At 40.1% G+C, this 14197-nt stretch overlaps 1 non-coding gene across 1 annotated transcript; it reads left to right on the top strand.

Moving 5' to 3' along the window:
* The first annotated feature begins 4750 nt into the window (after positions 1-4750).
* On the top strand, positions 4751-4822 carry TRNAW-CCA (transfer RNA tryptophan (anticodon CCA)). The gene has a single exon. It is a non-coding gene; the product is annotated as a tRNA-Trp (tRNA).
* Positions 4823-14197: the final 9375 nt, after the last annotated feature.

Raw genomic sequence — 14197 nt, 5'->3', positions numbered from 1 at the left:
TATTGATATTCTCCCAGCAATCTTGATTCCAGCTTGAACTTCATCCATCTGAGCATTTTGCATGATATACTCTGCATGTAAGTTAAATAAGCAGATAACAATATATAACTTTGACATAATTCTTTCTCTATATTAAATCAGTCCGTTCTTCCATGTCTGGTTCTGTTGCTTGCTGACCTGCATACAGGTTTCACAGGAGGCAGGCCAGATGGTCTGGTATCCCAGTATCTTGAAGAATTTTCCGCAGTTTGTTGTGATCCATACAGTCAAAGGCTTAAGCATAATCAATGAAGCAGAAGTAGATTTTTTTTTTCTGGAACTCTCTTGCTGTTTCTATGATCCAGTGGATGTTGGCAATTTGATCTCTGGTTCCTCTGCCTTTTCTGAATCCACCTTGTACATCTGGAAGTTATCAGTTCACACAGTGTTGAAACTTAGCTTGAAGGACTTTGAGTATTACCTTGCTAGTATGTGAAATGAGTGCAATTGGGCAGTAGTTTGAAAATTCTTTGGCGCTGACATTCTTTGGGATCAGAATGAAAACTGACCTTTTCTAATCCTGTGGCCACTACTGAATTTTCCAAATTTGTTGACATATTAAGTGCAGCACTTTCATAGCATCATCTTTTAGGATTTGAAATAGCTCGGCTGCAGTACCATCATCTCCACTAGCTTTGTTCGTAGTAATGCTTACTACAGTCCACTTGACTTCACACTCCAGGATGTGTGCTTTCTAAGTGAGTGATCACACCATCGTGGTTATCTGGGTCATTAAGACATTTTTTTTCCAGTTCTTTTGTATATTCTTGCCACCTCCTCTTAATATCTTCTGCTTCTGTTAGGTCTTTACTGTTTTTGTCCTTTATTGTACCCATCTCTGAATGAAATATTCCCTTGGTATCTCTAATTTCCCTGAAGAGATCTCTAGTCTTTCCCGTTCTGCTGTTTTCCTCTACTGCTTTGCACTGTTAACTTAAGGAGGTTTTCTTATCTCTCCTTGGTATTTTTGGAACTCTACTTCAGATGGGCATCTTTCATTTTCTCCTTAACCCTTGGCTTCTCATCTTTTCTGAGCTATTTGTAAGGCCTCCTCAGACAAGCATTTTGCCTTGTTGCATTTCTTTTTCTTGGATGGTTTTGATCACTGCCTCCTGTACCCTATACAATGTTGTAAACCTCAGTCCATAGTTCTTCAGGCACACTTATCAGATCTAATCCCTGGAATCTTTTTGTTACCTCCACTGTATAATCATAAGGGACTTGATTTAGGTCATACCTGAATGGTCTAGTGTTTTTTTGCTACTTTGTTCAATTTAAGCCTGAAATTTGCAATAAGGAGTTCATGATCTGAGCCACGGTCAGCTCCCAGTCTTTTTTTGCTCACTGTATAAAGCTTCTCCATCTTCCGCTACAAAGAATGTAATCAATCTGATTTTAGTATTGACCTTCTGATGATGTCCATGTATAGAGTTGCCTTTTGTGTTGTTAGGAAAAACATGTTTGCTGTGACCAGTGCGTTCTCGTGACAAAACTCTGTTAGTCTTTGCCCTGCTTCATTTTGTGCTCCAAGGCCAAACTTGTCTGTTACTCCAGGTGTCTCTTGACTTCCTACTTTTGCATTCCAGCCTCCTCTGATGAAAATGACATTTTTTTTTTTTTTTGATGATAGTTCTAGAAGGTCTTGTGGGTCTTCATAGAACTGTTAATCTTCATCTTCAGCATTAGTGGTTGGGGCATAGACTTGAATTACTGTGATAATAAATAGTTTGCCTTGGAAACGAATTGAGATCATTCTATCATTTTTTGAGATTGCACCCAAGTATTGCATTTCAGACTCTTTCTTTGGCTATGAGGGCTACTCTGTTTCATCTAACTGATTTTTGCCCACAATAGTAGATAAACAGTGGTCATCTGAATTAAATTTGCCCATTCCCATCCATTTTAGTTCACTGGTTCTTAAAATGTTGATGTTTATTCTTGCCATCTCCTGTTTGACCACGTCCAATTTACCTTGATTCACGGACCTAACATTCCAGGTTCCTATGCAGTATTGCTCTTTACAGCATCGCACTTCACTTTCACCACCAGACACATCCACAGCTGGGCATCACTTATGCTTTTGCTCAGACTCTTCATTCCTTCTTAGGCTGTTTCTCAGCTTTTCTCTAGTACCATATTGGGCACCAACTGACCTAGGGGTTCATCTTTCTGTGTCATATTTTTTGTCTCTTCATCCTGTTCATGGGGTTCTCAAGGCAATAGTGCCAAAGTGTTTTGCTCTTCCCTTCTCCAGTGGACCACTTTTTGTCGGATCTCTCCACCATGACTCATCCATCTTGGATTGCTCTACATGGCATGGCACATAGTTTCATTGAGTTACACAAAGCTATGATCCATGTGACCATTTTGGTTAGTTTTCTGTGATTGTAGTTTTCATTCTGTCTGCCCTCTGATGGATGAGGATAAAAGGCTTATTCAAGCTTCCTGATGGGAAGGACTGGCTGTGGGGAAAACTGGGTCTTGCTCTGATGGGCAGAGCCATGCTCAGTAAATCTTTAATTCAGTTTTCTGCAGATGAGTGGGGCTGTGCTCCCTGCCTGTATTTTGGCCTCAGGCCAAGCTACGGTGGAGGTAATGGGGACCTCCTCTACATATGGCATCAGTGCCCCTGACCCCACAGCAGGCCATTGTTGACCCACACCTCCACAGGAGACTCCCAGACACTCCCAGGCAAGCCTGGCTAAGTCTCTTGTGGGATCATGGCTCCTTTCTCCTGGATCCTGGTGCACACAAGTTTTTGTTTGTGCCCTCCAGGAGTCTCTTTTTCTCCAGGCCTGTGGAAGTCCTGTAATCAAACCCTGCTGTTGCTGCTGCTGCTGCTAAGTTGCGTCAGTCGTGTCTGACTCTGTGGAACCTCATAGACTGAAGCCCACCAGGCTCCGCTGTCCCTGGGATTCTCCAGGCAAGAACACTGGAGTGGGTTGCCATTTCCTTCTCCAACACACAAAAGTTAAAAGTGAGAGGGAAGTCGCTCAGTTGCGCCTGACTCTTAGTGACCCCATGGACTGTAGCCTGCCAGTCTCCTCCATCCATGGGCTTTCCCAGGCAAGAGTACTGGAGTGGGGTGCCATTGCCTTCTCCAATCAAACCCTGCTGACCTTCAACAATTATACCGAAGAGGTATAACTTTCTCACACTGTTGTGAAAGTTCTAGGTCCCGTAATAGGCTTCCCGACCTGCGAACCCAGCAAAGGGACTGAGAATCTCCAGGAGATCTGCCTTTGAATCAAACCCTACTGACCTTCAAAGGCAGATCTCCTGGGGATTCTCAGTCCCTTTGCCGGGTTCCCAGGACAGGAAGCCTATATGGGACCTAGAACTTTCACCACAGTGTGAGAAAGTTATACCTCTTTAGTGCAATTGTTGTCCGGTTTGTGAGTTGCCCTCCCGGTGGCTCTATGATGGTGAGGCTAATGGTGACCTCCTCCAAGAGGACTTAGGCCACATGCCGTGCCTCCCAGGACTCCTGCCAGGGGCCCTGTCCCCGCGGCAGGCCACCGCTGACCCTCACCTCCGCGGAAAACCCTCAGACACTCACAGGCAGGTCTGGCTCAGTCTCTTGTGACTCAACAAATATTTATTTACACCCACAATGTGCCTGACCCTATTCTAGGTATAGTAACCAAGGTAATCAAGGTCTCTGCTTTCATGGAGATTTATTCTGCTATGAAAGAAAGACAATAAATGAAATCATTTCATAGTGACATTGTCATAAAGAAATACCTCAGGAAGAAATGCTAGAGAGGATGGTTTTGAATGGAGAAAGGGGTGGTGAAGGGTCAAGAGTTTATGTTGGGAATCAGAAAAAGCTTCCTAAAGGCCCAGGAGGAGGACTCCTCCCTAATTTTATCCTGTTAATAATCCCCAGTTTTAAACATAAAATGCATGCTTGCCCTTGTGTGTATTTTATAACAAACTCAGCATTTTGCATGTGCCTTATGAGAACTGGTTGTTCTCTTGGTACACATTTATTTAGTCTTATGTTTGATTTGTATATTTGTGTTTAATCTCTTGTATCAAATGTCTGCAATTGTAATCCAGTTCCTTTTCAATTTCTTGAGTAGCCTCAATACAGTGGCTTCTAATATTGCAAGAAGCCCCAGAAGAAAAATAAATAAATAAACCCAGCGTGGAGGGGAAAATTCGTAGAATTTGCCAGAAGACCTACCAAGTCTTAGGAGACTTTGAGGCTCAGAGCAACAAATGTACCATATTCCAATAGGCCATTCATTATATATTGAGCATAAAGTTTTGGGCCATTCCTGGTCCTGTTTCATCCATCAAATCATGAATATCCACCTATATACAATCATTAACCAAATGAACACATACCTAATGAATAAAATGGGACAATGTCTTTTATTAACTGTCTAAAGCCCAGTTTTTCTTCCATTCCTTCCATACTCAGGCAGAGCTTTAAGCATTAAATCCAGACTTGAGAAACCAAGAATTGCTCTGCCCGACTCCTCGCTCTTTTTCACTTTCTCATTCTGTGTTCCTCTCTAGCAAACACAACCCCTGCCTATAAAACCCTGCCTGTGTTCCAAGGTCTGTTTAACTGGTACATTTCCAATGAAGTGTCTCTGCCTGTTTTAGCTCATGTTCAACATTCCCTTTTCAAAACCTCCTTCGCATGAAGAGTCACCATCTTACTCTGCAGTACATCACCTTTTATTTATACATTCTCTCTTCCCTGGTGGCTCAGAGGTTAAAGCGCCTGCCTCCAATGCAGGAGACCCAGGTTTGATCCCTGGGTCGGGAAGATCCCCTGGAGAAGGAAATGACAATCCGCTCCTGTATTCTTGCCTGGAGAATCCCATGGACGGAGAAGCCTGGTAGGCTATAGTCCACGGGGTCGCAAAGAGTCGGACACGACTGAGCGACTACACCTCACCTCGCCTCACCTCAACTAAAGCATATTGTTGTAGAGAAAGATGGCTCCTTTCTTCAATAGTCGACCTTCCAATACAGAACTTAGTAAATACCTACTACTTGCGGAACGGTTCCATCAACAGAACTAGTCTAAACTAAACTGGAAAATAGATGATGCAATACTTCAGATGTCCCATGACCTTATTCTTCCCACTTTCTTACTTTTTCAAAATAATAAATTGCTCAAACCTTATTTAGCACCCCCAGTCAAGTGCTCTCCCAGTGTGCCCAAAGGTCAAACTGTAAAACTTTCAATAATATATTAAAGAGGGAATGATGCAAATATTCCTATTCACATCTGTTTTCAGTCGCTCAGTTGTGTCTGATTCTTTGTGACCTCACGGACTGCAGCATTCCAGGCTTCCCTGTCCTTCACTATCTCCCTGAGTTTGCTCAAACTCATGTCCATTGAGTTAGTGATGCCATCGAACCATCTCATCCTCTGTCACTCCCTTCTCCTCCTGCCCTCAATCTTTCCCATCATCAAGGTCTTTCCTTGAGTCAGCTCTTTGCATCAAACTATTGGAGCGTCAGCATCAGTCCCTTCCAATGAATAGTCAAGACTGATTTCCTTTAGGATTGACTGGTTTGATGTCCTTGCAGTCCAAAGGACTCTTAAGATTTTTCTCCAGCATCACATTTCAAAGTATCAGTTCTTCAGTACTCAACTTTTAGTCCAATTCTCTCGTCCACACATGACTACTAGAAAAACCATAGCTCTGACTATACGAACATTTGTCCTATAGTGTACATGCATGCTAAGTCTCTTCAGTCATGTCTGACTCTTTGCGACTCCATGGACTATAGCCCACCAGGCTTCACTGTCCATGGGATTCTCCAGGCAGAAATACTGGAGTGGGTTGCCATGCCGTCCTCCAGGGACCTTCCCATCACAGGGATGGACCCTGCATCTCTTACTTCTCCTGCTTTGGCAGGCAGGTTCTTTACCACTAGCACCACCTGGGAAGCCCTTAAAGGAGTCTTAGGAGGCAAAAAGCAAAGATTTTTGGAAAGAGTTTTATTTATTCTCAATTCAATACAGAGGCCATTGATCTCAGTGCCAGTCCAGAATGGCAGTCTGCTGCAGTTGTTTACAATTCCTTCTTTTGATGGATCCTTGTGGATGTTACTGGCAAACCAGTTAACTCTGTGTCATCTAAATATTAAGATAATGATAAACAAAAGAAGAAACCAACAACTTGAAAGTTACATCAAAGACATGAATGTTCTTTGCCTACATTCTGGTATAATGGGCTGTTTGGTTGAGTTCAGTCTTTCAAGGGATTTTATTTCTCCTTTTCAGCCATTGACCTTAGAGGAGTTTTTGATATCTGTTTTGCTTGATGTCCTGATGCCTACCACAATGTGGACTGTTTTTTTGTTTTTTGTTTTTTTTAATTTTGAGTTTGTCTCTGCATTAAATGAACATTCCAGTTACTAAATGCATTGAATAATCAATGAAAAGGTGATTAAGTAAGCCATAATTAATCAGCAAGAGGCTGATTTCCAAGAAAAGTTTCCTTTGAAGATTTAAGGAGTCTGATTCTAGTTGGTTTCCAATTTTCCCTTCTGCATAGTGAACCCCTTATGTTTCTTGAATAAGAGGAGGTTGGAGGAATAAAAATATCCTTGCGACAGTCTAGAGACAGAACAATAGGAGATGCCATCATCCTTCCTGGTAATATTCTGGGTGGGAAAATTCATCACCTAATGTAAAAAGCACTCTGATGGATTAACATAGTGGGATTTAAGAGAAATATTCTGATCACTACAAAATCAGTGAGGATGAAAAATGTGAGCAGGTAATTGAATAGGAAACATTTATATGGCATTGAAGCTGTGCTGGCAAAAAAAATATTATTAAAGTAACCTTTTATTTAATATATCATCACCTATAAGACAGGCTTTGTAGAATTTCAGCTTGGAAGGACTTCCTTTTGAATAGTGTAAAGTTTTGGCAACTCTACTGAAGGCTTCTATAACTGAACCTGAGCATAGTTTAGGGTACATAAATTAAAATGAACTTCAGAGACCACAAAGGCAAGCATTTTGTAGCATGAAGACTTTTCAATTAATCATGGAAATGGTTGGTACATAACCGTCCTTTTGACCAGCACTTACCTTAATAATTTTTATATTTTGTATTTTATGAAGTTGTGATACAAAAACAAAGAAATACTGAAAGCTAACCAGAACAGCCTATGTAAAATCTATTATACATAGCCATAAACTAGGAGTAATTTACCCCTTAAAATGGAACAGTTTTTTAATATCTATTTTTTAATATTTTATCCATATGAGAAAGTAAAGAGCATCATCTCATCATGTGGCTTCTGGGGACCAGCCTTAGGGGAAGGAGCTAAACTCTTCCGCGCCTTTCCACCCTGCTCCTGAGTCTCCTGCACCCCCACTCCTGCCTGCCCGGTCATTAGCTGATTGCATCCTCATGCCCCTTTCCTGGCTTGCTTGCTAGTGGTGACTGCCAATAGTGCGACTCTGCACTGATGTCGCAATTTGTCACCTTCGTCAGATCTTGATTATCTTTAGTCTTCCTGGTCGTGGAAAGAAAGCTCAGTTTCCTGTCACTTTGCTCAGCAACTTCACTCTGCCTCTTGCTAGTCTCAGAGACTAGTCCTCAGACCTGAAACAGTATCTGGAGAGAGTTCCATCCCACGATTTTTGTTTTCATTAAATTTCATTCTATGGTTACTCTTTTTTAAAGATAAGGAATATTTCTTTTCCATATGACAGATGGATATGAAGTTCGATTTTTAAACCAGTTTGAGTCTTTAAAAAGTAAAGAAAAAAATGTGAATTCTTTTAATTTAAAAATCGTGTACCATTTAACAACAATATAAGTGGAGCTTGACTAGCAAAAAATCATGTGAGTGGCAAAATAAAGTTTGCGAAACATTGCCTTGCCTTACCACATTTAAAAAGAGATTCGGATGCAGAAAAACTAATAGAGAAACTGATGCAACTGGACTGGACCCAGAATCAGAAGGATTAGAAAGGAGGTGGGACCAGGCAGGACCACACTAGCAGCATAATTGCAGAGATGCTAAGCCGGAGAGAGGTGGGCTTCTGTTGCTAATCTCTCCAACTCAAGGTCAAGATGAGAAAGTGGAGCTCTGAGTCAGTTAGTGAGGTCAAGAGAGGAGGAAACTTCAGAAGCTGAGGATGAAGCCCAGAAGATTCCAGGTCCTGTAATTAAACAATGAACTGAAAGGGAATGAAGTCCAAAGGTCAAAACCAAGTACATGATAGAAAGTGGTAATAAATTCAGCTACCAAACCAAAACTAAATCAGATCTCAGAGGAAAATGTCACCCATTGTTTTATTGTTTTAAATCAAAGCTATGGGTATTTTTAAAAATAAATTTCAATTCTTTCTTTGCAATTCTCATGTGACACTGCCTTATGGTAGTATAGAAAGTGTCAATTTTAAGGATAGTTTTGAAATGCCAATTTAGATATTGTTGCTGCTACTGCTGCTAAGTCGTTTCAGTCATGTCCAACTCTGTGTGACCCCATAGACGGCAGCCCACCAGGCTTCTCCATCCCTGGGATTCTCCAGACAAGAACACTGGAGTGGGTTGCCATTTCCTTCTCCAATGCATGCAAGTAAAAAGTGAAAGTGAAGTCGCTCAGTCGTGTCCAACTCAGTGAAATTTAACATAAGTGATATAATTATGTGAAATGTTTCTTAAGGAAAATGATATTTACATTAATATCTGTATGCAAAGAAGCCTTTCATTTCATTAGTCACTCATGGAACTTAGATTTCTCTGCAGCACTTCTTAACATAATCATTTCAAGTCTCTGAAGAGATAATTCAGATATCTTTATTTTGTCAGATGTTTAGTATTCTTTGTGAATGATGCTATAATATCTAGTAAGTAAGTGGTCCTTACTAACAGTTCCTAACATGTCTCCAAACACAAAATAGCCACCTTAATGCATGCTTCCCTGGTGGCTCAGAGGTTAAAGCACCTGCCTGCAATGCAGGAGACCCGGGTTCAATCCCTGGGTCGGGAAGATCCCCTGGTGAAGGAAATGGCAACCCACTCCAGTACTCTTGCCTGGAGAATCCCATGGAGGGAGGAGCCTGGTAGGCTACAGTCCATGGGGTCGCAAGGAGTAGGACACGACTGAGCGACTAAACTAAACTAAAAACTAACATACATGCTTAATCCTTCATAACTTGTTATTAACACTGTAAAAGTCATAAAAATATTTAAGTCACTTAAGAATCTTAGTTACTTGTGTAGGCTATAAAGTTGACTAGCAAACTAAAACTACACAGCATGCAACCTGGCATACATTTCCTCCTATCTCTACATCTTCCAGGAAATGTACTAATAATTGGGAAATACAAAGTATCATTTCTTTGTAGGTAGGTGACTTCATGGCAGCATCCATGAAGAAAAGCATTTTCAAAACTGACCTTCTGTATCGTTCACAATATTCTCCTTGGCATGAATTTCTGCCATACACTTAGAAGGCAAACACACAGAGGCTCTTTTCTATGTGAGACCCTCACACATACACACACATTATTACCACCCTTTAGTCTTTACCAATACATTAATAATGCATGTGCATGTATCATTATAATATGGATTTTATTCTGAAGAGCTTATCTGTTGATTTATTCAATCTTTACATAACTCTATGATGTAAATACTATATTACCATTACTTTCCAAGGTCATTAATGAAAGATATTTTATTCATCCTTGTCCAGTCTATTTATAGCATAGGTTTTGGCATAGAGTTACTATGAATAAATGTATAATTAATGAAGGAATGCTTTGTACTTTAAAGATAACTAAACTGAAGGGCAAGTACTCTGAGTAACCCGCTTACGAACACAATGCCTGGTTAGGACTCAGGCATTGAGCCAGGTCTTTGCTTTTTAAGTATCATCATTGGTTAAGAGTTTGGACTTTGACATCTCATGAACTTGTACTCAAATTCTGACATGTCAATATTCCATTCTACACACCAGAAACTTTGTTGAATGTTTCAGCTTACGTTTCTGTTTTAGAAGTCTTGGTTTTATATCTCATAAAATGTGAATAAAAGAAAATCCAAACTTAGTGAATTATTCTGAGAATTAAATAAGATAATATGGATTCAGCACCTTTTCTAGTGAAAATATAAGGTAAAGAAAAAATCCTTGTGTATTAGCTATTAATATCCCAGCATATCAAGCTGTCTCTTCATATAATGCAAATGAAACACAAGCTGGTTCGGGGCTGTAAGAAGGAAGACGAAAGAAGAAAAGTTTGGAATAACTTAGAAGAAGAGGTCAAAAATAATGTTGAAAGGGTCATGCACGTCAACATTCAAGCAAATCTCACCTATTCCTATAGAGGTTGTTTGGGGTATAAGGAAAAGTAATGCAGAAATAAGCACAGTGTCAACCAATGGTATTTGTCTAAAGAATAATGAGTATATACAGTCAGAACAAGAGAGGATCCTAGAAATGAAGGTGAAATCCCCCATGACATTGAACAAATGTCATTCATCTTTCTCACACCAACATTTTTAGTTCCTGCTAGAGTCAAGAATAACATTGCCTGAACAAATTGAATGGTTCAGATCCCAGATTCTCAAATCAAATTCCCCAGATTAGAATCTTGTGCCTGTCACTTCTGGCTGTTTGACTTTTGGCAAGTTTACTTAACCTTACTTAAACTTTCTGTGTTTCAGTTTCCAATCTATAAAATGAGAAGAAGAACAATACCTATTAAATATGTTTGTTATGAAAATATACATTTACATTTTTTAAATAGCAGAGAATAATTGGTGATTTATTTATCACATAAATAAGAGCATTCATTTGATTTCCTTAAAAAAATATCCCACATCAAGCCTTTCTGACAGTTACAACAGACAATGTATAATTCACAGCTTTAGTAGAAATTAGTGTTGTCATATTCAAGGGACAGCACTTTGGAAAAGGTTTGAGGCAGAACACAAGTGCCATGGGGACAGGTGTTAGCGTGCAATGTCTACGGTTTTACCCTTGATGGTTTGTTTGCTTGTCTAGCACATTAACAGCCACTCAACAATTCTATACTAGGTAAATGACTAAAGCAAAAACATTTTGCTTAACTATGTACCAAATCATTGTGCAGACAGTTTCAAGATATTTCTTTCCCTTGAAATCATGTGTTCTTAGCTCTTTCTGCTATCAGAAATTATGACAAAAGCTATCTTAGAGAATACATAACTGATACCAAAGTTTTATATCTGTAGTTTCATCTACATGGTAATCAGAGATAATTTCTTCTAACCAAGCAACTTTATTGTGTAAACAACTGCTCAATGAGAAGGATACATTCATCGATGGCATGTATATAACCTTACACAGGTTTAGGTAAAAAGATTTATTGTGATCTAATAATACTGGCTATATTTACATAGTACCTGGCTTGCATTAGGTACCTGCTCTGTGTGGTTCCTTCATTACCTCATCTTATGCTCCAAATATAGTACACTAAAGACACAAATCAGGAGATTTAAGCTTAGTAAACAGCAATACAGAGGTCTCTATCTCCAGATATCTGACTCCAGAGCTGTGAGTAACTTGTGATGGGACAACATAAAGGGCTTGCCCAATTAAACATTATATTAGAAAGGTCATTCTTTTTATGAGGATGGTGTTTTGAAACATTCTAAGAAGAAATCAACTCAAATTTTAAGAAGGATATGATAGAGATAGAAGTTGACCTAAACTCTCAATATACTCAATAATTGGCACCAAGTGTGTATCACAATTATATTGCTTTCCCTTTGAATTAAATATATTGGTTATGGTTGCATGGTAGCAGGTGCAGCACCTGCCAGAGAATCTCTCCCAGTGAGACTTGTCCCGGCCCGACAATCTCAACACGGGTTCACTGGAGCACGGAAGCTGGTACCCACGGTTTCCTGACTCAGCTGCTGTCCCTCAGGCCACTCATACTCAGACACTCTTCCGATGCCTCCAGGGAATCTTCCAGATGCTAATAACTGTCACTACTACTGTGACCTGTTTACATTTTTTAAAAGCAAAGCTATGATGATTTTCTATCTTGGTCATACCAGTGACCTGCAGTAATTCTGACTGTGACTTAGCCTCACTTTCAGGGAAAGCACCTAATGTGAATTTACATTAAAAAGTTACAGAGCACGAAGATACAGAATGTAAACCCTACTTGATTAAAAGATCTGAATTAGAAATCTATGATTTACTTCTCTGAGGATTTTTGTCCAACAAAATTCCACAGTTGCCAACACAGTTTTCCTTTTCACGCACTTGCCCTCCTAGAGTATGGAGCATATGATTACATACAATATTATAAAGGGCACTTTATTTTCTTGGCAATGTCATACCTAAAACAGGTGCGTTTTAACCAGAAAGTACAAAGATTTTTGATTCATTTATATAAGTAACTATCTCTTTATTCTCTGCAGGAGATTGGTATTGTTGTTCAGTCGCTGAGTCATGTCCAACTCATTGTGACCCCATGGGCCGCAGCACACCAAGCTTTCCTGCCCTTCACTATCTCCCAGAGTTTACTCAAACTCACTTTCATTGAGTCAGTGATGCCATCCAACCATCTCATCCTCTGTGGCCTTCTTCTCCTCCTTCCCTAAGATATGCCGTAAGTAAAACAAATGATTCATTTTTATATAATACCACATGCTTCAGAAGATAAAGATTGGACCAAAAATAAGCACCAATATCTGTTTTGTGTTATTAAGTGTTATGAGTCACTGTAGAAGTAGCTGGGGTTGATGACTGAAATGAGATACCCATTCCAACACCAAATCCTAATTTGGCAGAGTAATGACAGAAAAATTCACTTTGATCCAGAGGACAGTAGGAATGACATTGTAGTCTTATTAATGGGAAAGTGACATAAAAAAAAAAAGTTTTGTGAGTAGTCTTGCAATATAAAACATCAGAGAAAGATCCACTGACAGGCATCTGCTCTTGCAAATGAATACTATGTAGTCTTGATCAGTTCAATTCAGTCATTCAGTCATGCCTGACTCTTTGTGACCCCGTAAACTGCAGCATACCAGGCTTCTCTGTCCATCACTGACTCCTGGAGCTTGCTCAAATTCATGTCCATCGAGTCAGTGATGCCATCCAACCTTCTCATCCTCCGTCATCCCCTTCTCCTCCTGTCTTCAATCTTCCCCAGCATCAGGATCTTTTCTAATGAGTTGGCTCTTCGCCTCAGATGGCCAAAGTATTGGAGCTTCAGCATCAGTCCTTCCAATGAATGTTGCTAAAATTTACCCTCCCACACTCTGAACTAAGCAGTTCTGTTCTATAAGCCAATGAAATGGCCAAAATGCAGAAGTGAAAAGTGTTGTGCTATAGTTTCAGTGATCAGATGTTTCTCCCATTTTTTGATGTCTGGAATCCTCTCTTAAGCCATGAAGATTTATAGCCCTACTTGACAAGTGGATCATTTAAAGTGTTAAGCATCAGTGATAAGCTAACCATCTGATGGTTAGAACAAGCTAGTAGGGGGGAAAAAAAGCAGTCTCTGTCACAGACCAGTGGCCAAGTAGATATGGAGATCATTTGATTCAGCACTGTTAGTTTATCCACGTGATCACCAAAGCTTTCTCAAGGAAGGAAAAAAAGCGTAAGACAGCCATCAGACTGCACGTTCCAAGTATTTGCCACCTATTTAGAGATATAAAGACAAGTGAAATAGCTCAAATCATTACTGTTGCACAGAGAAAATGCTGACTCTGTAAAGTTCCTGTGAAAAACTACTCACCGAAATAGACTTGGGAAGGTCTTATTTTCTTTGCTTCTCCCTCTGCCCTTCTGAAAGAACTAAGCTCTGGTTCTTCAAGAACAGAGGTTCTTAATATGCAATCCCAGGACCAGCAGCAACAGCATTACCCGAGAATCTGTTAAACATACGTGCTATCAGAACCCACCCCAAGTCTGCTGAATTGGAGACTCTGGGGGTCTGCTTGGCAATCTGCTTTTGCAGCCCTCCAGGTGATTCTGAAACACACTGAAAGTTAAGAACAAATGTTCCAGTATCCCTGATGCCCAAGGCAAATGGTCAGTCACATTCTCGCTCCATAGATGTCCAAGTGGAAACCAGCCTCTGGTCTGTTGTCCATTTATTGGTAAACTCTAAACTTGAGACAACAAGGGAGAAATGATTCTTGGAAGCA

The sequence above is a fragment of the Budorcas taxicolor genome, chromosome 10 (assembly GCF_023091745.1).
Source record: "Budorcas taxicolor isolate Tak-1 chromosome 10, Takin1.1, whole genome shotgun sequence".
Classification (NCBI taxonomy): Eukaryota; Metazoa; Chordata; class Mammalia; order Artiodactyla; family Bovidae; genus Budorcas; species Budorcas taxicolor.
This window is presented reverse-complemented; position numbering and strand designations above follow the sequence as displayed.